Below are 25,153 nucleotides of genomic sequence, written 5' to 3'. Positions count from 1 at the left end.
TAAAGGCGCCCACCACCACGCCCAGCTATTTTTTTGTATTTTTAGTAGAGACAGGGTTTCACCATGTTGGCCAGGATGGTCTCGATCTCTTGACCTCATGATTCACCCACCTCACCTCCCAAAGTGCTGGATTACAGGCGTGAGCCACCACACCCAGCCATTGTATCATTCTTACGCCTTTGTGTCCTCATAGCTTAGCTTTCACATATCAGTGAGAACATAACAATGTTTAGTTTTCCATTTGAGTTACTTCACTTTGAATAATAGCCTCCAGGGCCAGGCATCTTGGCTCATGCCTATAATCCCAGCACTTTGGGAGGCCGAGGAAGGTGGATTACCTGAGGTCAGGAGTTTGAGACCAGCCTGACCAACGTGGAGAAACCTTGTCTCTACTAAAAATACAAAATTAGCCAGGTGTGGTGGCTCATGCCTGTAATCCCAGCTACTCAGGAGCCTGAGGCAGGAGAATCGCTTGAACTCAGGAGGTGGAGGTTGTGGTGAGCCAAGATTGTGCCATTGCACTCCAGCCTGGGCAACAATAGCGAAACTCTGTCTCCAAAAATAAATAAAATAAAATAAAATAAAATAAAATAAAATAAAGCCTCCAGTCTCATCCAGGTCCCTGCAAATGCAGTTAATTCATTCCTTTTTATCTTGAGTAGTATTCTATCATACATATACCACAGTTCTTTATCCACTTGTTGGTTGACAGGCATTTGGGTTCCACGATTTTGCAATTGCAGACAACATATGTTTTTATTAAACTGTGGAAGAGTAGAAGAAGAAGGGAAGTCTAATCCAAACTCTTTACTTTTCATTAACCATTTAGGTCATTTTTAAATATTTCTTTTCTTTTTTTGAAACCACATCTCACCTTGTCACTCAGGGTGGAGTGCAGTGGTGTGATCACAGATCTTCATAACCTTGCCTTCTGGGGCTCCAGGCATCCCCTTGCCTCAGCCTCCCGAGAAGCTAAGACTACAGGCATGAGCCATCATGCCCAGCTAGTTTTTTTTTTTGTTGTTGTTGTTGTTTTTTTTTGTTTTGTTTTGTTTTTTTGTGGAGACAGGGTTTCACTATGTTGCCCAGGCTGACCTCAAACTCCTGGGCTCAAGCAAGGCTCCCACCTTGGCCTCCCAAAGTGCTGGGATTATAGGTGTGAGCTACCATGTCCAGCTTTTAAATATTTCATTCAGAACTTTTATGTGTCATTCTTTCAGACACTGATGATACATCAGCGAACAAAACAAATATCCCCGCTCTTGTGACACTCACGTTCTAATATGGGGTGACTGACAATAGACAAAATAAATAAGACAAAATATATAGTATGCTAAATCATGATAAGTGCTGTGGATAAAAAACAAAACAAATAAGGGGGTTAGAAAATGTTGGTGAGGAAGAGTGGTGAAGACTCATGCCTATAATAGCTCTGTAGGAGGCCAGGACAGGAAGATTGCTTGAGGCCAGGAGTTCAAAACCAGCCTGGGCAACATGGTAAGACTCCTTCTCTGCAAACATTTAAAAACTTGCCAGGCAGGCCTGGCACAGTGGCTCACACCTGTAATCCCAGCACTTTGGGAGGCCGAGGTAGGTGGATCACCTGAGGTTAGGAGTTTGAGACCAGCCTGACTAACATAGTAAAACCCTATCTCTACTAAAAATACAAAAATTAGCTGGGTGTGGTGGTGCATGCCTGTAATCCCAGCTATTTGGGAGGCTGAGGCAGGAGAATTGCTTGAACCCGGGAGAAAGAGGTTGTAGTGAGCTGAGATACAGCCACTGCACTCTAGCCCGAGTGACAGAGTGTGACTCCATCTCAAAAGAAAAAAAAAATTGCCAGCAATGTGGCACACTCCTGTAACTCCAGCTACTCGAGAGGCTGAGGTGGGAGGATTAGCTGAGCCCAGGAGGTTGAGGTCACAGAGAGCTATGATTGTGCTGCTGCACTCCAGCCTAGGTGACAGAGTGAGACTCTCTCTAAAATAAAAAAATAAATAAATAAATAGAGTGGTAAGAGAAGGCCTCACTGAGGAAGTGACATTCTAGTGAAACCTGCAAAAGGATGAAGAGTATTTCAAGCAGAGAGAACATCAGGTGCAAAGTTCAACGTCCTTGAGGTAAAAGGTGCTTTTTAAAGAAACAGCAAGGCCCTGTGGTTGAAATGAAGTAAAGTAGGGGGTAAGTGATAGGAGATGAGGTTAGGGAGATAGGTTGGTAGGTGGTGAAACTGTGTTTGCAAAAACTGTAACAGTGAGAGAAATCTATCATAACTGACTCCATCTTGCTTCTAACCTCACAAGCTAACTGTCCTGTCCTTGCTCTTTCCTGGGCATAGTATGGGAGGAATTTAAAGTTTAACTGTAAAGCAAGGATGATAATAATCCCTTCCCAAAACTAACCCCCTACTTGTTTGGGGACTGAAGCCATCTTTGTAAAACTAAAGCAAGGCCCCAAGGTTAGAATTATCAGAGGGCCTGAATTCTGCTAAGCTATAAGCATAGTTAAGAGATAACCAACCATTGTTCTCTAGCTTGCTTAGTGCTCAGGAGTCATGTAGCTGCAGGTCACAAGATTTGTAACTTCCCCAATTGTTCCTATAGATAATATCACTGTTATAAAACCAAGGAGTGGTCTTTGTGATTTTTTTTATTTAGTTAGTTTTTGAGACTGAGCCTCTATCGCCCAGGCTGGAGTTCAGTAGTGTGATCTCTGGTCACTACTATTGCCTCCCAGGTTCAAGGAATTCTCCTGCCTTGGCCTCCCAAGTAGCTGAGATTACAGGCATCTGCCACCACACCTGGCTAATTTTTGTATTGTTAGTAGAGATGGAGTTTCACCATGTTGGCCAGACTGGTCTCAAATTCCTGACCTCAAGTGATCCGCCCACCTTGGCCTCCCAAAGTGCTGGGATTACAGGTTTGAGCCACTGCGACCCACCTGTGATATTTTTTACTGGTAAACAGACTGAGGCTACTCAGACCTGTGACTCATACCAACAAACTGACTCAACTAGTCCCGTGACCCCACCCAGAAACTGACTCAGCATACAAAGACAGTTCCTACATGCCTATGATTTCATCTCCAACCAGTCAGCCGCATCCATTCCTTAGCCTCTGCCTGCCAAATTATACTTTTAAAACCCTAGCCTCAAAGCTCTCCAGGAGGTGGATTTGAAAAATCTCTCCCATCCTTTCACTTGGCTGCCTTACAATAATCAAATCTTTGCTGCAATACCACTGTCTCAGTGTATTGGCTTTTCTGTGCAATGAGCAAGAAGAGCCCTCTGGCAGCCATGGAAAGGATGTTGGCTTTTTCTCTGAATAATATGAGAAGCCATTAGAAGATTTTGACCAGAGAAATGGCCTAATTTTACTTCACAAGTATACTCTGGCTGCTGAGTAGAAAACAGTGAATTGGGGCAAAGAAGAAAGCAATGAGGTAAGTAAAGAATTTATTTCAATAATCCATGCAAAAGATGGAAACTGGGACCACGATGGTAGGAGTGCTGATAGTGAGAGGTGTTTAGACTGGATATATTTTGCAAGTAGATATCCAAAACTGAGAAGAATTTAGGCCCAGAGAGGCTGTGGCTTGGCCAATGCAGCCTGTTATTATTGGCAGAGCTGGCAATAGATTGCAGGTCTTCCACCCAATCATATCTTCCCCAATAATCTTACCTGTATAAAAGCTGACATAATTCATCCTCTGAAATCACAATGGAAAATGAAAAATATTACTTAAATGAATGTATCAGGATGCATGATTTAAAATGAAATGAAAATATTTCAAAGTCTCCTTATAGTTTATATTACTTTATCCTAAAGTTCAAACTCATTTGCCTGACATACAGGAAAGGTAAAATTTGATTTTTTTTTTCCTGTTTACCAAAATGGTTAATATTGGACTTGATTCCTTCACTTATTCATGTTTTTTTGGTTTTTGGCTTTCTTAAGATTGCAGTATCACTCTGTGATACTGCACCCAGACTGGAATGCAGTGGCATGACTGTGGCTTTATTCATGTATTTTATTCATGTATTCATGTATTTAAAAAATGATTCTTGAGTGCCTATTAAGGTTACAGGACCTGGATATTAGCTGCTACCTGACTCTGCTGAAACCTCACCTTGGCTTTACTCAGGCACTTTTGGTCACTTATTCCTTTGGAATCCTGTGGCACTGAAACGTATCTGTCATACTTATCACTCTGAATTGCATTTATTTGTTTAACTGTCTGGTTTCCTCATTAAATTAAACTAAACTGAACTATAGCAGTTTAGTTCAGGATTAAGGATTATTTATCTTTGCATTTTCGGAAGCTAGCACAGTGTCTCTCATATTGTAGGTGTTCATTGAAGAGTGATTTGATCAATTTTATTCAGAAGAATCTGTTTGGGACCACTTTCTGCTTTTTCTTTGATCTCATTCTTTTCAAGGTGAGTGATCAATAAAAAAGGATCACTGGAAAGTTACAAAATTTTATTTGATTAATACCAGTCATTAGGTAAACCCTGAGACTTTGATTATTACAATTAAACATATGCCAGGAGAGGCAAAGTCTTAATAGGCAGTGATTTCTTTTTTGTATCTTGTGTATTCCAGTTCCTGAATGAGCTACTAAAAATAAGTCAATTTATTCCTTAATTTACCAAATATTTATTGAGCACCTATTATGTTTGGATTTTCCAAACATTGTTAGTTCATGAGATGCTTTTGGTGGCATATGGGTATTTACAATTTTTCTTTATTTTACATATATTCGAGTGTAATTCATGGAAACTTTTTCTTAGGAAAATGTTATATTTTATCAAAAGTAAGTTGATTTCCTAGTCAGGCATATTGGCACATGCCTGTAGTCCCAGTTACTTGGGAGGCTGAGGTAGGAGGATTGCTTGAACCCAGGAGTTCCAGGTTGCAGTGAGCTATGATCATATCACTACTGTTCAGCCTAGGCAACAGAGACCCCAGCTCTAAAAATAAAAATAAAGAATAACAAGTAAATTGATTCGAAGAAAAATGTTACATTAGGCCAGGTGCCGTGGCTCACACCTCTAATCTGAACACTTTGGGAGGCCGAGGTGGGCAGATCACGAGGTCAGGAGTTCGAGACCAGCCTGGCCAATATGGTGAAACCCCGTCTCTACTAAAAATACAAAAATTAGCTGGGCATGGTGGCACGTGCCTGTAGTCCCAACTACTCAGGAGGCTGAGGCAGGAGAATTGCTTGAACTTGAGAGGAAGATCGAGCCACTGCACTCTAACCTGAGTGACAGAGCAAGACTCGGTCTCAAAAGGGGGGAAAACCTCACAAAAATTAGCTGGACATGTTGGCAGGCGCCTGTAATACCAGCAACGCAGCTGAGGCAGGAGAATTGCTTGAATCTGGGAGGCAGAGGTTGCAGTGAACCAAGATCACGACACTACACTCCAGCGTGGGTGACAGAACGAGACTCCGTCTCAAAAAAAAAATGTTTCATTAATTAAAAAAAAAAAAAGGACCAAAAATAGTGAGAGGTATGTATAAATATTACAAGTTTGAGAAATAATATACTATGAATTATGCGACAGCAACCAAGGGACTTCTACCCATTCTCCCTGACCAGCCAAATGGACTATGTAGGGGCCAAGGTGAAAGTTTCCCCTGGGCCTTCTGAAGGTTCACTGAAAATCACTGACATGAGGCAGATTAATAGGAGAAAAGGCATTCAAATGTATTTGACATGTATACAAGGGGAGAATCACAGTGATTACCCAAGTACTGTGGTTCCGAAGCTTTCATACCATCTTGGCATATGTTATGGGAGGGGGAAGAAGGGGAATTCTGTTGAGGGCATTATTAGGGAGAACGAGTGGATCAGAGAACAGATTAATTTGTACATTGTCTTGTGAAAGGTTCTGTTCAGGTGTGGGTTCATTCTTGGCCTTACAGGGAGGGAAAGAAAAAACAATTATTCCTTTAGATGGATATGGATTGTAGGCGGATAAAGGCTTAGGGAGAGGCTGTGGGGTGTGAAGTAGGGGGAGGTCTGGGAGGCCTGGAGGCTTCCTCAGTTCAGCATGTCAACATGCCATATTTCGGGGTACTGTTTTCTTTCCTTCTTTTTTTTTTTTTTTTTTTTTTTTTTTTGAGACGGAGTTTCGTTCTTGTTGCCCAGGCTGGAGTGTAATGGCGCAATCTCAGCTCATCGCAACCTCCGCCTCCCGGGTTCAAGAGATTCTCCTGCCTCAGCCTCCAAGTAGCTGGGATTACAAGCATGCCCCACCACGCCCGGCTAATTTTGTGTTTTTAGTAGAGACGAAGTTTCTCCATGTTGGTCAGTCTTGTCTCGAACTCCCAACCTTAGGTGAGCTGCCCACCTCAGCCTCCCAAAGTGCTGGGATTACAGGCATGAGCTACTATGCCCAGCCCAGGGTACTGTTCTCTAAGCTCCAACAACTGTGAAGTATGATCGCTAATAATGAAGCTTAGTTTCATAAAGAAATGGCATTTATTTTTAGTTTTAAGGAGAAAAGCTTCAACATTCAGTTCTTCTTTTGTTGTTGATGTTGTTTCTGGTGGCTTTACGTTTGTCTGTCTGAATGACATAAAGCCTCCTTACTAATAGGTCTCATCGGGATCTCTTCCACTCCCCATATTTTCTCTTCTGGTTTTCTTCTTTTCGCAGCCTCTTTTGTTTTCTTTTATAATCATCATCCTCCTTATCATCAACAAGAACAGGATTGAAGAGACAGAATGTGGTTGAGTTTGTATTTACAAGTAGAGGAGACTGGTCTTCTACCATCTCCTTAAATTTTCACCTAAGTGTTTTTATAGTGAAAGGATTATCAAAACATATAATTTTAGGTACCAACCAAAAACTTGTAAGTGCTAATCCTGTTTTACTTACCCAAAACCATTGTCTTGTTTAAAATGAAAGGTGATGCTGACTAAAGTTACACAGCATTTTTAAGGTCTAACAAACTTTGAAACTTAGCTCTCTAAGTATATTTGGAATACAGAAAACTTTAGAATACACAAATGTCACTTGGTTCAAAATGTATTTTTCCCATTGGGTTTATTCCAAATCCTACTATACCTATCTGAAATAATTATTTAACTATTTAATGAAATATTTGGCATCCTAACAATTGCTCAGATTTGATTGCAAGGCGGTTATCTCTAGTCAGATTCTTTTAAGATACTAATACAATGAAATACATATCTCTATCAGATGTATTTCTTTCTCTTTTTTTTTTCTTTTTGAGGCAGGGTCTCACTCTGTGGAGTGCAGTGGCGTGATCTCGACTCACTGCAACCTCCGCCTCCTGGGTTCAAACGATTCTCCTGCCTCAGCCTCCCAAGTAGTTCGGACTACAGGTGTGTGCCACTTGGCCAGGCTAATTTTTTGCATTTTTAGTACAGACAGGGTTTCACTGTGTTAGCCAGGATGGTCTCAATCTCCTGACCTCATGATCAGCTCACCTTGACCTCCCAAAGTGCTGGGATTACAGCCATAAGCCACCGCTCCTGGCCCATCAGATGTATTTCTGCCTATTTTGCATCTCTTAAAATATCAACTAGATAATGTTAAATAAAAGTGCCGTAATTTCTCCTATTTTAGTTTCAGCTGCATAATTTTACAATTTAAAAGGTTGGTCAATAGAAACTAACATGATATAAAACCAAAACTAATTTTATTTCATTTAGCATCTATTGATCATACTTTGAGCTGTTTAAATCCTTTTTGCTTCAACCTCCTATAAAGTCATTTACACATTGAAAATAGAAATTGATATATAAGAAGGAGATACCTAGAGAACTACTAAGACATCATTTAGAGCTCATTTTTTTTCTCATTACATCTGGAATGTTAGTGAATGAGTTTTATATGCCACAGGATGCTAGAAAGAATTTGAGATACAAGGCTCCTTGCTGCGTATTCACTGTAAAAGCAGTGAAGCCCAAATAATGCTCCAAAAAACAAATGGATGGGACATGTATTTTTCATGGAATGTTTTTTCCCTGTTAAATCTACTCACAGTTTCTTTATTGACAGCCTACAGAAGAGTTTATTCACAATTAATGTGCATGCAAATCATCCAGGAAACTTCTTAAACTGCGGATTCTATATAGTAGGTCTATGGTAAGGTCTGAGATTCTGCTTTTCAAATAAGTTCCCAGGTGAAGCTTTTATCGCTAATACGGAACCACCCTTTGAGTAGCAAAGATCTAGAAAAGGTTGTTCAATATGTGTTGTCTGAGGACTACCTACATCTGAATTAGCCGAGGTGCTCGTTAGAATGCAGATCCTCTGTCCCTAAACTGTTTTTACAGAGTTGAAATCTGTATACGTACCCTTTACTCCTGTGAATAAGTATTTTATATAATCATTGCAGGTTATTTTTCCATACACTAAATTAAAAACAATGACAACTTTGCATTAAGTAGCCTGCAGTTCTGTACTTTTCCTAGGGGCAGAAAGACGTTGAGTAGATATTAGAAGAGTAGGATAAAAGGTAATAGTTGTTAGGCTTACTTGAAAATTCTGTCTGGTATGTGGATCACGGAAATGTGCATGTTAACATTTTAGGTGCTCCAACTCTTTAGAGTCTGCTAAAGAGTTGAATGAAAAAAAAAATCCCCAACCCTTATCCTTCAATCTTTTATCTTAGATTGTCCCCATAGTTCTCTTTTGAAACTACTCATCTTTATACTCTACTAACCCAAAATATGTCTTGCCTTAGAGTATGATGTAAGATCAACTTGAAGGCAATGAACTTCTTCCTGTTGATGTTTTTCCCTCATTTTTCTTTCTGCCTCTCTTCTGCGTATTCTTCAATACCCAGCTCTGGTATCCCCCTCTCCTGATTTTCCTTAAGAATGCTAAAAAGTGTTAAAAAGTATTTAAGTCAGGTGCAGGGGCTCATGCCTGTAATCCCAGAACTTCGATAGACTGAAGAGGGAGGAAGGCTTGAGCCCAGCAGTTCAAGACCAGCCTGGGCAACATAGTGAGAACCCATCTCTACAATAACAATAAAAAATTAGGCAGGCATGGTGACATGCCTGTGGTCCCAGCTACTTGGGAGGTGGAGGTGGGAGGATTGCTTGAGCACAGGAGTTTGAGTTTATAGTTAGCTATGATTGGGCCACTGCACTCTAGCATGGATGACAGAGTGAGAAAAGTATTTAAAATGTTCATCAACTTTGACTCAATTTCACTTAAAGGATATATCCTTAAGAATCAATTTGACAAGTTATCATTTTATAGTTCATAAGTGTGATGACTGGGTTTTTATGCTCTTGTGTGTGATGCGCCTCCCTCAAACCTTGTCATGATGTTGGCACATTACCCATGTGATGTTAAAAAAGAATCAATTGGACAAGGAAACAAAGATATTCAAAGTAATGGTATCTATAATACAGATTGGAAACTGTCTTTGTAGGTTCTTGAATAGTCAGTAAGCAGAATAAATTAGCGTATGCCTTTCCATTAACATACTATGCAGGTAGGCTGGATGCGGGGGCTCACGCCTGTAATCCCAGCACTTTGGGAGGCCGAGGTGGCCAGATCATGAGGTCAGGAGATCAAGACCATCCTGGCTAACACAGTGAAACCCCATCTCTACTAAAAAAACAAAAAAATTAGCCAGTCGTGGTGACAGGCACCTATAGTCCCAGCTACTCGGGAGGCTGAGGCAGGAGAATCCCGCTTGAACCTGGGAGGCGAACCTGCAGTGAGCCGAGATTGTACCACTGCACTCCAGCCTGGGCTACAGAGTGGGATTCCATCCAAAAACAAACAAACAAACAAAAAAACTACGCAGGCAGTAAAAACAAAGATATAGATTCACATTTCTTGTCACTGAATGGTGTTGTCAATATTTTGTTGAAAGAGGATTTACAGGGCATTACATTAATAATAATTCTAATATTAAAAATAAATGCCATATTTAGTTCACTGATGTGGTCTAAGTGCTTAGAATGGAAAGCTCAATAAATATTTGCTAGGTGAATGAATATGTGGAGTGCTTTATATGCCCCAGGTATTGTTGTAAGAACTGTACTTTTATCTTCTAATTTATCTTTACAGTACTCCACAGAGGTAGGTCCCATTACCCATATATTATAGATGAGGAAACTGATGCTCCGAGAGATTAAGCAGGTTGCCTAAGATCATAAAGGTAGTAAGTGATAAGACTTGATTTTGAATGATCTGATTCAAAGCCCATGTTTTCACATATTTTTGTTTTCTATTATTTTTATATAAGTTGTATATAAAATGTCTATAGCAAGTTATTAGGTTGGTGCAAAAGTAATTGCAGTTTTTGCCGTTAAAAGTAATAACACTGGTTAATTGTGACCCAAGTGGTCAGATTACAGGGGCTGGGTTTCTTTTTTCCTCTTTTTTATATATGTTTTCATGTTTCCAAAATGAACATGAGTTCTTTCTGTAATAAAATACCTACATTAAAAAGAACATTTTTGGTTAGTTTCACCACCAGTGATAAAAAGGCGTTTATGGGATTTTTCTTTCTGGAAAGAATGAATCATTCCCTTGCCATGCTATCTCAAAACACTGTTCCACATCTATTTTCTGCTCTTTTTACTCGCTTATGGTAATGATTGTTTCAATGCTGTTCTCTACAACTTGACTAAGTTGGAGAATGTATTTTATTTATCTTTGTATTTTTAGGGCTAATACAATGCCTGGAGCATCAGAAATATATATCCAAAGAGATTTATTTAATTGAAAAAGAATCTTAAAATAGTAAAATCAGTGTTTGTCATTCCATTTTTCTTTGCTCCATTCCTTGTGCAGTAAAATATTATGTGTTTGTTCCCAGGTTCTGCCAAGGCAGAGCCGATCTCCGCTGCCCTTTATCTCCTACCGCTAAGAGCAGTAGCCAGTAAGTGTAAAAAATCAAAACAAAGCACTTTCCTATCTCCCCAATGGAGTAAAAGCAGTGAAGCCCAAATAATGCTTAGTTACCAAAAGCCACGCCAGGTGGCTAATCGAAAGGGTATTGATTTTAGCCAGTAAATAGCCGTTAATATAGTTGGAACCTGGGTTGAATATGCAGCTTGGTAATTAGCTAATAAAGCAAACAAGGGCAGGAGAGAACGTGGCGCAGTTGGATAAGCAGCAGCCCATCATCCAGGAAGCTCGCCTATGTCTAATACCTTCTCATACGAAGGACTCAGGTTACCTTCAGGACTTTCCAGCCATTAAATAAGGATAAAAAAAAAAAAAAAAAAAAAAAAAAAAACGAGAATATGAGATATAACTAAAAGCAGTTGTAAATGTTTTGCAAATATTACATGCAATAGTAATGTTTCCTGAAGACAGATGTTGCAATTTAATAATCTCAAGTGAGGAAGTTTAATAACTATTTTAGATCATCAGGATAATGTTTAGTTGTTCTAGGATAATTATTAAACAATTCTTAGTTTGTTAAATCATCTGATATTCCAAACAAATCCATAGCTTGGTTACTTCTCATATTATCCTGCAACAGCTCAAGGACATGGTAAAGTGGTAGAGACCAGTCAGCAAAAGAGAGAAAGGAAGAAGAAAATCAGGGATAAAGGGTCAGAGAGCTAAGGAAACAGATTAAAATCAAAGGACTTAGATCAGAGATGGTAAATTTGAAGACTAGATGTGAGCTTTAGCATCCAAATGCATTATAACAGACCTGCACTATTTTTTGTTCTTGTTTTGTTGCCTTTTTAAGGTTTGACTGCTAATAATTTCTTAAAGTCAAAAAAGTATCTTACACTAAAATCCCAGATTTCCAGTTTATTTTGAAAATTCAGAGTGTTTAGTAACACTGGGCTTAATTCTCCCATGACAACAATGGACAAAAGCTTTGTACAGGCTGCTACTTTTGTTTAAGCTAAAAATTTTGATTATGAACATCTTAAAGCTTATTGTAAATTAGAAAGAAAAATATCTATTCATCTACCTCTAAATTCAATAACTTAATACATTGCTATATTTATTAAGAACAGTTTCCTATATAACGCTAGTATGAACACACTGAAAACAAAACCTGTAATTTCCTAATGCCATGTTTACTCAGTTCATATTCAGATTTCCTCATTGTTCCTAAAATGTCATTTATATTCATTTTATTATTTTTTGTTTGTTTGCTTTTCTGAATACAGGCTCTTGCCTGTCACTCAGTCTGGAGTGCAGTGGTGTAATCCTGCCTCACTATAACCTCAAGCTCCTGGGCTAAAGTGATCCTCCAGCCTCAGCCTCCTGCGGAGCTGGGATTACAGGTGCATACCACCAGAACTGGCTAATTTTTTTTATTTTACTTTTTGTAGAGACAGAGTCTCACTGTGTTGCTCAGGATCTTCTTGCTTTGATCTCCCAAAGTGCTGGGATGATAGGAATGAGCCACCATGCCTGACCTGCATTTATCTTCTTTTCAAGCCATTATTCAATTAAAACACATGCTTTGTGTTTGATTATGTCACTTAAGTCACTTTTACTTCAGATCAGACCCTCTCTCCTTTTCCTTTTCTTCTGTGACAATGTCGTTGAAGAGGAATCAGTTGTCTTGTTGACTAGAATTTATACCTAAGGGGTTAACTCAGGTTAAGTATTTGGGGCAAAAATCATCTAGAAGTGATGGTGCAGACTTTAGATTACATCCCATAAAGAGGTGGGTACTTTCTGGTTTTCCTAGCTGGTCACAAAAGGTTTGATACCAGGTTAAGGTCAAGAGCCAACCCCTGTGGATGTGACATGCTTTCTCCAATTTGCCACAGACCCCACTACTGCTTATTTGTTTTACCATAGCCTGATGAACTTACTTTACCTTACCTGTGAGGCATATGTGAAATCTGACCTAACATATATCACATACTACAGTCTGGGTGTGTAATAAAAGCATATACTCCTTGTATTAGTTTGTTTTCATACTACTGTAAAGAACTGCCCGAGTCTGGGTACCTTATAAAGGCAAGAGGTTTAATTGACTCACTGTTCAGCATGGCCAGGGAGGCCTCAGGACACTTACAATCCTGGCAGAAGGTGAAGGGGAAGCAAGACACCTTCTTCACAAGGCAGCAGGAAGAAGTGCCCATCAAAGAGGGAAGTGCCCTCTATAAAACCATCAGATCTCATGAGAACTCACTCACTGTCATGAGAACAGCATGGGGGGAACTGTCCGCACGATTCAATTACCTTCACCTGGTCTCTCCCTTAACACATGGGAATTATAATTCAAAATGAGATTTGGGTAGGGATACAAAGCCTAACCATATCACTCCTGTATCCCTTAAACAATAGAATAGTGCCTGGTACACAAGTGGTGCTCAATAAGTACTCATTGAATGACTGATGTTAGAAACATCTAAATTAGACACACCTGGAAGGAAATAGGATGTGAGGAAGATTTTGCAACCCATGTTCCTGAACTACATGTAGCCCAGAGAAGCCTTTTGTCCTTATAGAGAGAGAGCAAACTGGAGAGGCTGGCAGCTCTAGGGAATGGTTTTTTTCTTTGAACTGGAAAGAAAGGTACGATCCCAGTGGATAAATTAAAAAAAAAAAAAAAAAGAGGAAGAATAAATTTAAGATTCTGTGGCAGTCAAAGGTTTTTGTTATGAAGGGCCTGATGCAGATTGGGCTTTCTAGAGCAGATAGTGAGATGGAATATGACACGCAGGTGATTTATTAGGATTAATACATCTAAAAGGAAGAGGGCAGAAGCAGAATCGGGCAGAGGGAGAAACTGGATTGTGATGCAGTCTCAATCTACCCCTGAGGGAGTTCTAGAGCATATGAGGCCCATCAGAGTTATTTTCCAATTATCTGGCTAAGTCTCATACCCCAGCCTCATTCAGTCACAGGATAAGAACTAACTCAGCAAAGGAATGACCTTGACTGAGGCAGCTTTCAGCGGTCCAGACAAATTCTGAAGGAGCTGGCTGCTGAAAACCACTTACTGAAGATGCTTCCAGGAGCTGGAGAAATAAGTTCTGCTTGAAAGAGGAACTGAGTGGTATAGCTATCTGTTTGCCTTGGAACCCACATTTAAAATTCTGCTCTTATCTCTAAATGAGGCTGTGGAAATAGTTACTGAAGTATTCTTTTGCTGAGAATTAGTTGACTAATTGTAAACGTTCAAATTGTACTATAATTTTTTTCAACTTTGTTTTAGTATTTCTTTAATTGTTAGGAGTCTCAAAAAGTGAAAAAACGGTCCAGGCATCTCTCAAATTTTACAAGACTCTGGTATTGCTTGAATGTCCCACAGGATACAAAATTGAGCCCATGTACATGGTTGTAAATTGCTGTGGCATTCTGAATTAAAAACATCCTACAAATGTCAATGATGTACTGAAGATCTAGCTCTGGAAAGATAGACTGGCATTAGTGCCAAAGGGAAATAAATGGAGAAAGCTGTATTAGTTTCCTATTGCTGTTATAACAAATTGCCACAAACTTGGTTGTTAAAGCAACGGAAATTTATTGGCTGACAGTTCTGGAGGCCTGAAGTTGAAAATCAGCATCACTAGACTGAAATCAAGGGGTCAGCAGGGCTGCACTCCTTCTGGAGACTCTAGGGAGAATCCATTCTGTGTTTCTTCCAGTTTCTGGTGGCTGCAGGCCTTTCTTGGCTTGCGTTTGCATTACTACAGTCTCTGTATTCATGATCACTCTGTCTTCTATTCTGCTGTGTGCATACAATCTTCCTATTACTTTTGTCTTTTAAGGATATGTATAATTGCATTTAGGGCCCACACCCATAATTCAGAGTAATCTCTCCATTTCAAGATACTTAATCATATCTACAACTCTTCCCCTCTCCCCACTGCTGGGCCCAATAAGGTAAAATTGACAGGTTCCACGGATCAGAATGTGAATAACTTTGAGGAGGCCATTATTCAGTCTACCACAGTGTAGCTTCTCAGTCTTTGCTTTAGCTCTCATTAGGCTGCAGACTATTTGCTTTCTACCTATTACAACAGCAGGAATCAAAAGGACACCTATGTAAAGTGAAAGGATACCCTATATCCAGGGTGGGCCTCATGATGAAAAAACTAGAATTTCAACCTCCAGCACTTTGAGACCCACTTTAGGAAGGCCACGTTTGTGAGGGCAGGACATTTGCTGTATTTCAATACTATAAGAGGACCAGGTTGACAGTGAAGAACACAATAAAAATTGCCTTGTACCACATTTGACTATTGAAAGATATTTTTTTAGAATACACATTACTCTAGATTTACTAGAAAAAAAAGTTTCTAGATGCCCTGACACCAGTTTCTAGCTATTTCTCACATGTCAAGTTATCTCATTCTCAGAAACTTAGGCTAAGAGTTAGGCAGGAAGGGAACAGGATTATTTATTTACAGCGTGGTCTAGAGAATTTTAAAATAATTGACTTCCCATTAAATTGTAAAATTTCTCCTTGATGGATGTTACATTTAACCATTCTCTCCTTTTACTTTATGCCTCCCTAAAGAGCTCTTTCAAAAATGAACTGTAATTTGTAACTGAAGGATAACAGAACAAAGATTCTCTGCTTTCCTGTCTTCCATTTTCAGGCTTTATATGATGATTTTGCTGATAGAGGAGGAATGAAGGAGATTTGCTTTTCAGGCCAAGGAACAGCACCTGTTACCCTCTGGTCTATGCTCCCTGTGTGTAAAACACTTTCCTCTTGGCTTAGCAAAATTAGGTCAATGCCTACATGTTTCAAGGCTAAGATACAACATCCTCACTTTAGAGCTAATCATGTACAGACATAAATCCTGTCTGTTGCTATTGTTGTGCTGTTTTTGCTATTCAAATTCATTCATTTTCTTTTTTTAAAATCGTGTTATAACATTATAAACAGTGGTCAAGTTTATTTTAAGCATTTACTGCTAAGATTTAAGCCATTTCCAGGTTATATAAAATGTATTCAAATTTGGGACTGACACATCTCCAGTTTCTTGGGTTATTTACCGTTGGTTCAGTTACCTCTTTCACTAGGATGATAACTAAGCTTTACTCTGAAAAGCTCAATTCTTTATTTTGTTTTAGTTCCCACATCAGAACTTAATACTTATTCATGTTCTCTGCATGAGTTTCTTGGGACATTTCTGCTTACCCACACTTTCCTGCTGTTATTAAATAGGAGGCTATGTTCCAGAGACAACATTACTGAGTGTACATCATCAACATTTATAAAAGCTTGTTTTCAGTGCTGCCCTGTCCCAGGGATAAAGCGGATTCCTCTTTAGGGAAGGAATACATATTTCCTTTACCCTCAGGACCTTTAAATCTAAGTAAGTTTCTTGGTGCCACTTTATATTGATGCTTTAGACATTTATTTCAAGAATACATTCCCAGTTCTTATAAAGCAGAAATAAAACATAAAGTACCCATTTAAAAATATATTTAGTATTTTTATTTCATCTTTTCAAGGATCATATATTTTCACTTCATTCTTGATCCTAACTCTTTGAGAATCACTGACATGGAAAGATTTTCTGTTGGATATTTTGAGATGTCTATAACTCTGCTGTTAAGAATTCATGTATCAAGTAGGTGGAGATCTACCAAATGAGTGTTCTTTTCTTAAGCTCCCAAAGTGATTGGTCTGATCCTGCCCAAGGATTTAAGATTTTCTTGGACAGCAATGTTAATCTTTTAGATACTCTATGTTAGTTTTGTTTATTGGTAAGTAGTAAACTTGTAGTCTTTAATTTTTGGTTAATTTCTTACTGTTTGCAACTATTGTTAACAATGGATATAATTATGTTAGATTCATATATAACATAACTTTCTAATTCATGTAAACTACTTAAACTGTACCCAAATTAAATAATATAATGAAAAAAATACGTGAACATGCAAAGCTTCAGAACAAAGTGTTTTGTCAGGATATGCTTGTGGTTTAGGGAAGAGAACTGACATTGGTAATAGTTCTATTGGCAACTTATATACCAGGCATTTTACATATATTATCCCACTCAATCCCGGTTTGGCCATCTGCTAGGTGTGTTGTCTTCAGCATATTACTTAACAATTTTTTACCTTAATTTCCCCATTTGGTGGAATGAAACAAAAGAAAAAAACCCAGAAAAATGAAATACTTGTATAGTTATGCTGAGGATTAAAGATTATATCACTTTGTGAAGAGTAGTGCCTGAGATAAAGTAAACACTATATGAATGTTTGATATTAACATCCTTCACTGATAAGGATACTGACGTTTTGGAAAGCTAGAGGACAAGACCATGATTGAAGAACTTGTAAGATATGACTTGAGGTCTATACCAAGCAGTTTCTCATTTTAGTCTTGGCTCCGTGTTTAGCTAATATTGTAATACCGCTGAGCTTTGGTTTCGTTTTTTATAAAATGAAAGTGTGGGGTTAACATTTATAGTCCTGTTCAATTCTAGTATTCCATACATTTTACTTCGAGCTTTGGTAACCAATGAACACTTACCTGGCTATGGGGAAAATTTGTTTTTCTCTAGAAATGGGCAAAGACTAAAACAGTTGGCTCTAGACATGTGGTGGTCATTAAAAGTACATGGTAGACTCATCATTGGAAGGTGCCCACATAGTGGGAAAAGGTCAATCCCAGAAGCTGCGTTTAAGATGTCTTAGTAGCAGGTAGCCTGCTCTCCAAGTCTGGGAGGGAAAAAACTTCTTGCTCATTTTGTTACACTAGGATATAGGTGACAACCTAAATTCATCTGACAACACTACAAAAACAAGGTAAATGAATGGTGTACCAACTTAGGCTTCTGTAAGACACGAATGGGTGAAAAAGGAAAAGCTTTTCAGATTTTTGTGGCCATATGAGGATGAAAACCCATGACTGTGCTTGAGTTTTCTTAGGCACAGGAGAAAGGAGTTAGGTGGCACCAAAGGTATTTGACACCAGAAATCTGAAAGACAGTAAACATAGTTTCATTCCAAATGCTGAGTCATGTTTATGGGGAAGAAGAGAAACACTTACGACTCTCACTTCCCTGAGGTCTTGGTCTTCACTAGATTGCCTTCTGCTGAAATAATTACTTCGTGTTATAAAATTTGGTTATGGTCATTGTTTCCTTTCTCATACCCCTACTTAGTCTTCCTACACTTTTAGTTTTAAATCAGTTTATTTGTTTCATTTGGTTTTAATACTATAAGCAAAAAAGAAGCAGTAGCAAGTGTTTGTTGAGAAGGGAAGGTTTTTGTTTTTTTTAATATTGTCTGTGGAGCTAGCATAGTAATTATTGAGAGCAATTCCGAGATTAATGATTATCTCCCACTTCCCCATGAAAGTATCTTAATAATGAAAAGAAAATGCTTAGGCATATAGGAAATTGTGTTCCTGTTAGATACTCTAATCAGCAATCAAACCCTTTCAGTGGAATTCTTGTTATGTTAGGAGCAAGACAGAGGGCTAGAGATAGGGAGGCAGAAAGCTACTTAGATACTCATAAAAAGAATTGTCAAAAAAGGCTTTAAAGTGCTATGTATTAGGCAAGAAATAAAAATTTGTTTTTATATTTTATTCTCTTCAGAAAAGATTCATGGAACAAATAGGGCGTAGTATTTTATTTTATAAGTGTCTGTGAAATCTTTTTATTTTCCTTTTCTTTTCAAGATAGAGTCTCGCCCTGTCGCCCAGACTGGAGTGCAGTGGCGTGATCTCAGCTCACTGCAACCTCTGCCTCCCGGGTTCAAGCAATTCTCCCATCTCAGCCTCCCAAGTAGCTGGGACTACAGGCGTGTTCCACCAGACCTGGCTAGTTTTTGTATTTTTTAGTAGAGACGAGGTTTCACCATGTTGGCCAGGCTGGTCTTGAACTCCTGACCTCAGGTGATCCTCCTGCCTTGGCCTGCCAAAGTGCTGGGATTACAGGCGTGAGCTAACGTGCCCGGCCAGTGTCTGTAAAATCTTAAAATAATGATCATAAACCTCTACATTTTGAAATTAATGTTCATTAAAATTTTTTTTAAATTTCCATTTTTATTTTAGATTCGGGGGCTACATGTGCAGGTTTGTTTCAAGGGTAAATTGTGTGGTGCTGAGATTTGGGCTTCTATTGATTCCATCATCCACATACTGAATGTAGTACCCAATAGGAAGTTTTTCAGCCCCTGTACCCCTCCCTCCTTTTGGATTCCCCAGTGCCTATTGTTCCCATCTTTATGTCTGAGTGAAACCATGATTTAGCTCACACTTACAAGTGAGAACATGTGATACTTGGTTTTCTGTTCCTACATTTGTTTGCGTGGGATAACAGCCTGCAGCTGCATCCATGTTGCTGCAGCTGCATCCATGTTGCTGCAAAGTGATTTTGTTCTTTTTTAGGGCTGTGCATTTTTAAGAATTAACAACTTTGAAAATATGCTCTAAATAACTTATGCTCTAATTGCAAGTCAGCAATGTTTTATTGGAGAAAATTATCTACTATACAACAGTTTCCTATTTATTTTATTCAAGTCAATAGTTGAGATTAGATGTGTGTGAAGAGTGGGGGAGTGGGAACTATAGAGCAGAGGTACACGGTCTTGAAAAAGAAGATTCAGAGTAAATTGTGTGCTGATCAGGTGAAGCTTCCTTCCTTGTCTGTGCCCCTTGACCCGACTTCCATGCACACCTTTTTCCTTCTGCGTCCTTTCTGAATCCCACCAGATGCCAACATCCTTCTGCTGTCCTTTGGTTGCTCTGGGCCCCAAATTTGGCAAGAGGAATCATGTCCAATGCTCCTGACTTTTCTCTATCTCCAACTATGTCCTACCTCCTATTCTCTACCTCCTCCTGTATCCAAATCAGACTCAGGGGCTGATGGTCATGGGTTATTGATATAAGAACTGAATCTTACATCAGTTCTTGGCTTGTTAGTGAAGCCGCCTTTGCAAAATTATGACCTAGACAGTGAAAGAGATCTGACTTAACTGACTCCATCTTGCTTCTAACCTACAAACGGTCCTTGTTCATTCCTGGGCGTAGGCTGAACTAACTTTGGGAGAAACTTAGTTTACAGTTTACAGTTTTAACAAAGATGGTAACAGCCCTTTCCCAAAGCAGACCTCCCTCTTGTCTGGGGACTAGATTGCCTTTGTAGGACTAACAGCCACAAAAGATTAGAAACTATGGTTTAGGAGTCATTCTGACCCTCCCTAAACTGCTTCTAAGATCAGTGCTTGAGATATTTTGCAGACCCTGCACTTGACAGATAAGCTGGTACCACCTAGATCAATAAACTGACTCCTCTGATCTTGTGGCCCTCCACCCAGGAACTGACTTAGTGCAAAAAGACAGCTCCAACTCCCTATGATTTCATTCCTGACCAATCAGCACTCCTGGCTCATTGGCTTCCCCCAGCCCACCAAGTTGTCCTTAAAAAATCTGCTCCATGAATGCTCAGGAGTCTGATTTGAGTAATAATAAAACTGATCTCCTGCACAGCTGGCTTTGCGTGAATTACTCTTGCAATTCCCTTGTCTTGATGAATCGGCTCTGTCTAGGCAGCGGGCAAGATGAACTCCTCAGGTGGTTACACTAGCTAGCAGTGTCAGTGGGACTAGTGGGGAAAATAATCAGGTGACATCGCATGGATTGGACCAGATCGCTTACCTAAGCATTCATTTCAAATCAAGAAACACGTAAACATCAGTTATATTCAGGCACTGTGCTAGGCACTAGAGTACAAAAGTGAGTAACTGATGGTCCCATTTCCCAAGCACTGAACTGATCTGGGATAATCAGTGGGAAAGAAATCCAGGACTGGCACCCAATTCAACCAGATTATTCCTTTTCTGGGTAACATGTTGCATTTCTAGATAAATGATTAGGGTTTGAAGAAAAAATGATAAAAATATTGGTTTGATTTGTCAAACTAAAGAAAAAAAAACTGAGGCAACTTGATATAACCAGTCTCACAATGTTGCCCAGTTACAAGTAAGTTTTATTTATTTATTTTTGAGACGGAGTCTCACTCTGTCACCCAGGCTGGAGTTCAGTGGTGCCATATCAGCTCACTATAACCTTCGCCTCCCAGATTCAAGTGATTCTCCCGCCTCAGCTTCCTGAGGAGCTGGGATTACAGGCATTCGCCACCATGCCCGGCTAATTTTTGTATTTTTAGTAGAGATGGGGTTTCACCATGTTGGTTGGGCTGTTCTCGAATTCCTGACCTCTTGATCTGCCCACGTCATACTCCCAAAGTGCTGAGATTATAGGCGTGTGCCACCGCGCCCACCCGGCTACAATAAAGTTTTTAAAGGAAAAGAAGAGGCGGTTTCCAAGTTGTTTACCAATAATTTACATAAAAACACATAAACTATTGATTGCCTATAGATTGTTCTTCGTATCACAAATTCCAGGAACATGAAGATATGGTTGGGCAGTTAGTCATGAACAAAATGCCTTTAAACAATCGCCCCTGAGCATGAGTGTAGGGGTGCAACCTATGTCCCATACTCAAGTCTCTCTGGGCCTGATAAATTTTGCATACCTCACATTGCTCAAATGCTCTGAACTATTTTTCTTTTCTCAATTACAATTTCTTTTCTCTGGTTGCTCATTAGATTCAACTGGGGGGAGCTTTTAAACCATGGTTCTCAAACTTTAGTGTGCACCAGAACTACTTGAAGGGCTTGTAAAATCTGGGTAGCTCAGCCCCAGCCCCAGAGTCTATGAATCAGGTCACTGGAGTACAGTTTCTATCAAGTTCTCAGGTGATGCTGATGCTGCGGGCTCCAGTGACTACACTTTTAGACCCGGTTTTGAAATACAAGGACTTGCAGATCCCACGTCCAGACCGATTCATTGGACTTGGGGATGAAAATCTGGCATTTCACCCCTCCCCGCCCCCTCCCCCCAATTTTAATGTGTCCAAGGGTGAGAATCATTGCTCCTCTGTGGACTATGGATGGTTCCCTCAAGTTACTGAGTTTGAGGCTTAATAAATAAGTGCATTCCTCTGGGTCAACTATAGGAGTTCTGTGGTATTTAAGGACATTAAATGAGTGACTTAATACTTTATTAAAAAAAAATACCACTGCGTTTTTGGTTCACACTAATTTTCTTCCTTCTTTTGGAAAGGCATTTCCGTCCATCTCCTGGATATTTTCCAATACCACGATAGAAAGGTTATTAGTACAGCACCCAGAGGTCTTCGGAGCAAAGCTCTTAAAGAAGTGGGGTCCATTTGAGCCCCAACTCCGCCTTCCTTAGGTCCCCTTGGGCTTGTCTAGCCCTAGTAGTTCCAACAAGTGAGCTGGGCATGCTCAGTGGGCAGGGTCGTGTGTTTTTTGGGGGGGTTGGGGGGGTTGCAAGTGGGAAGCCTGCTGTTCGACTGCCGGGGCTCTCCGCCTCCCCCCACCTGTATGAGGCTGGGCCTGGGGAACCTGTGCTCAGCATTCCACCCCCTGGAGCTTGGGCTTGGACTTCCCTGCGGGTCCCTGCGCTGACATTCAGGGGGGGAGCCAGGAGGCCTGGCGCGGCTTGAGCCCGCCGGGGGAGCCGGGCGAGAGTCTGGGTTCTGACGGCGGGGTCGCAGGGTCGCCCGCCTCCTGGACGCGTCCGTAGGCCTAGGGAAGCCGGCCGGCCGGGAGGTGCAGAGTAGGAGAAGCCAGATCCAGGGGCGGACAACGAGAAGTCGTCAGGTAAGTCAGCCCCGCCAGCCTGCCGGCCGGCGAGTGTCTCCCCTCCCCCAGGCAGATGGCCAGGGCAGCCCGCATGGGCGAGGGCACAGGAAATCGGACACCGCCACCGTCTTCCCCAGCCTGGCCTAGCTCAGGCTTTCCAGTCCGCCAGCCCGCTGGCAAGGCGGGGCGGAGGTCTGGAGTCCGGCACCACCGAGGCACAAAGCAGGAACTGCAGCCGCGGGCGAGGGCCCTTGCGTGTGGCGCTGCGCGACCCCACCCGGCGGCGGGAGCCGCGTCCCCGTCTAGTCACGTTCATTGGGCCGCGGAGACCTCCTCGCTCGCCGCCCGCTCTTCGCAGCGCTTTTCCCTCCCACACCCCAGCCAACCCCGGCCCCGGTTCCTGCCCCCACTTCCGCGTTTCCCCGCTGGGCCGGAGGAGCCTGGGCCCGAGGTATCCGGGCTGGAGGTGGCGGCCTCGCCGCCCGGGTCAGCCCTCCGGGAGGGAGCAGGCGCGGGAGCGGGAGGAGGAAGTCGGGAAGTGGGAAGGCGGGGGCGCGGCCGGCCCGGCGCTCGAGTTACACCCGCCCAGCCCGCCTCGAGTGACAGCCCCGCGCGCCGCGCTGCTAGCACCCGGGCCGAGGCTCTGATTCCGGGGGGAGGCCGACTCCACACTGGCTGGAGGAACTGGGTGCCCCTGCCCGCTGGCCCCTCGCGCGTGAGGATCTATCTCAGGTGTGTGCTTCCTGGGAGACCCCTTCCCCCGCCCTTAGGATTCTAGGGGGGAGTGCTCCCTTTCTGACCCGGGCCAGTGTTCTGGGACTCCAGTGTTGCGGTAGGTGGTGGCGGGAAACGGGAAAGATTTAGAATTTCTTCCCATCAGCAGAAGATGGACTCGCTTTTCTCTAGGGTTTCGTTGTTTATATTTGGGAGGCGGCAGTTGTAAAACAGTACAGTGGCAGGACTTTTGGGGCGAGGGTTGGTACCCCATTGAAAGTTTATGCAAACTTTTAGCTTGTAGATGGGGCTAGTCTGATAAGGATTGTTGCTCCCTTCCGAAGCAAGAGTGAGAACGAGTCTGGACGGGGGCTGAGGCTTCTTTGAGAAACTCAGCGCCTGGCGTGTGACTGTCCTAGGAGGAAATGGAAGGTGCACACTGATAACTTAAAACAGCCTCCACTCCCCACGTAACTTCTACCAGCAAAAATAGATTTGCAAAGAGTGCTTTGGCAGGAAGGTGTAGCTGGGTGAATGAAGTGCTGCTCTTAGCAGATGGTCTCTAGTCTGGCTTCCACCTTGTGCAGTGGAATATTCACTCTCAGAAGAGTTCCAGAGTAATTTACAAACACAAATTCTCGCAAAGTGTTAGTGACATGGGCAACCCAAATCACACAACACATTATAAATATCATAGGAGGCAGCTATAGAAATAGCAGCTAGTCAACTTATACTTGTATAAATAGGTGAGGGGAGGAAGTTAGTAAGTGACAGGGAGTCTTTATTGCTAAAACAAAACTGTTAGTATTTTGCACGTGTTCCAAGTTTAAAGAGGTGTGAAGTTTGTTTTTGGCGTGTGGAGGGTGTTGGCAGCTGTCACACTGGGCCCAGGCACTTCTTGGTAGCTACTGACCACTCTAGTCCCAGTCCTACAGTTCTTGCTGGCCCAGCACATGACAGCAGGATGCCATTGCCCAATGGAGACCGTGTGCAGCCTGGGGAACCTTGTGATGTGGATGTTGAAACCCCCCTCTGTTTCTCACAGGGGCGTTATGTCAAATTACAATACTTCCTTGACTTTTACAAATCAACTCTTCTAATACAGCAATATTTTAATGAATAAATGGATAAATATGGGGTTTTGGGTTTGAGAACCAACACTGGATTCATTGCAACAGTCCATTCTCATAGCTCACAGAGTCATTTTATTTTATAAAGAAATTCTAAGCAGCATTAGAGCTCTGCTTCTTTCTCTCTCCCTTGTGATTCATTCAAAGATGCAATGGCTTGGTTCAGGAATTGACAAAAGGGCCACAGTGTTACCAATTGTTAGTGAATATTACTACCCCCTTTAGTTTGTTGTAAGTAATCTTATTGTAGATATTTTAAAAGATTTGATGATGATTGTGCGTAACTCGTGTTGGTAAACTATTACAACTCTGAACTTACTCTGTTTGGTTGTTTTCTTTCCTCTCTAGCATGTAAGTTCTATGAGAGTAGTAGGGCTTGTCCTGTCTTGCATACTTTCAAAACTCTAATGCCTGGAGTGGTGACTAGCTTGTAATACACCCTCAATAAATGTTTTCTCAATGAGTGACCTCTAATGCCTAGAGGGGTGACTAGCTTGTAATACGCCCTCAATAAATGTTTTCTCAATGAGCAACTGAACTGTGGAACAAACTCTAGCTGAGGGTGGTTGCGGAGCAGGGAGCCAGAGACTTTGGCCTTAGGTCATCTTTTAAAACTCAGCCTCAATTGTCTCATTGGCAAAATATGGATACTAAATGCAATGACATGTGTGCAAGTGCTGGCAATGTACCTGGCAAGTGGTAGACTTCAAAAGACTAGCTT

General features: G+C 41.2%; 1 protein-coding gene and 1 non-coding gene across 4 annotated transcripts in view; both read left to right on the top strand.

Moving 5' to 3' along the window:
- The first annotated feature begins 9,238 nt into the window (after positions 1–9,238).
- On the top strand, positions 9,239–9,342 carry LOC126933296 (small nucleolar RNA U13). The gene has a single exon (XR_007718534.1). It is a non-coding gene; the product is annotated as a small nucleolar RNA U13 (small nucleolar RNA).
- Positions 9,343–21,963: 12,621 nt separating this feature from the next.
- Positions 21,964–25,153, top strand: part of GPD2 (glycerol-3-phosphate dehydrogenase 2) — a 150,080-nt gene continuing 146,890 nt past the window's right edge. For 2 of the 3 annotated variants that reach the window (XM_050752474.1, XM_050752468.1), the window contains exon 1: positions 23,024–23,320. The gene's annotated coding sequence lies outside the window, so the exon portion shown is untranslated. Of the gene's footprint in view, positions 22,607–23,023; positions 23,321–25,153 lie in introns of those variants that run through there. The other variant, XM_050752469.1, reaches the window with a different exon arrangement.

Source organism: Macaca thibetana, chromosome 12, assembly GCF_024542745.1.
Source record: "Macaca thibetana thibetana isolate TM-01 chromosome 12, ASM2454274v1, whole genome shotgun sequence".
NCBI lineage: Eukaryota > Metazoa > Chordata > Mammalia > Primates > Cercopithecidae > Macaca > Macaca thibetana.
Note: the sequence above shows the minus strand (reverse complement) of the source record. Positions and strands in the feature narration are given on the sequence as shown.